The sequence below is a fragment of the Mandrillus leucophaeus genome, unplaced genomic scaffold, assembly GCF_000951045.1.
Source record: "Mandrillus leucophaeus isolate KB7577 unplaced genomic scaffold, Mleu.le_1.0 Scaffold530, whole genome shotgun sequence".
NCBI classification, from domain to species: domain Eukaryota; kingdom Metazoa; phylum Chordata; class Mammalia; order Primates; family Cercopithecidae; genus Mandrillus; species Mandrillus leucophaeus.
Window position 1 is genome coordinate 207,996 of NW_012105698.1, and position 853 is coordinate 208,848.

At 54.7% G+C, this 853-nt stretch overlaps 1 protein-coding gene across 1 annotated transcript in view; it reads right to left on the reverse strand.

The window, feature by feature from the left end:
- The window catches only part of LOC105551705 (cytochrome b561), a 19,994-nt gene extending 19,141 nt beyond the window's left edge, over positions 1 to 853 (reverse strand). Inside the window, exon 1 of the mRNA XM_011997044.1 lies at positions 665 to 853. The gene's annotated coding sequence lies outside the window, so the exon portion shown is untranslated. The remainder of the gene's footprint in view (positions 1 to 664) is intronic.

Below are 853 nucleotides of genomic sequence, written 5' to 3' on the forward strand. Positions count from 1 at the left end.
ATCCGCCCACCTCAGCCTCCCAAAGTCCTGGGATTACAGGCGTGAGCCACTGCACCTGGCCAATTGTTATTATTTTTTTTTTTTTTAATGGAACATTTTTAAGGGTTTATTTTTTTTTTGAATCCAATTTTTTTTTTTTTTTTTTTTTTTTTTTTTTCTTTTTTTTTTTTGTTGTTGTTGTTTCATTAGCTATTAAAACAAAGGGGTAGAATCTAGGTGCCCTAGATGTAACTTCATTTACGGAGTCAGAAAATCCACAAAGGCTGCCAAAGTGGAATGAATGAGAGGAGAGGAGCCACCAGAAAGGAGAAGTCTGGGAAGGGGGCCCTAGATCCACACAGATGATCCTCACTTCGTGATACAGTCGGGGACGGGGCAGGGAGGGAGGGAGGGTGGCCCCGCCATCTCCCAGGTGTCAAGGTGGCGGCAGCTCCGCCCTCAGCGCAGTTGGCACCAGCTAGACCCACCAAGGCCACTGAAGGAGTGGGGCTTTCCCACTCGGGAAACTCCCACCCTAGCGCTCAGAAGCTGGGGGCGTCAGGAGACACAGGGGGGGACCTGCGGCTCCACGTTGCAGCCCCGGCCCTACTCCGGGCAAGAGACAGTGGTTCCGGTTTCAAGAGGGCAGCCGTGGCAAAGGCTGGTTGGTCCACTTGCACCCTACCTTGCTCTAGAACGCGGCGCAGGAGCAAAGATCCAAACTCGGGGTCACTGGAAAGCGGGGGTCTCGGTTCTAACTTCAGCAGAGACCCGGCACCCGGGCAGGTCAGGGCGGGGGCCTCCTGGACCGGGAGAGACTGCGGTTCCGAGAGGGCAGGCGAGCCCTGCAGCCCTCGGACCCAGGGTGCGGGTC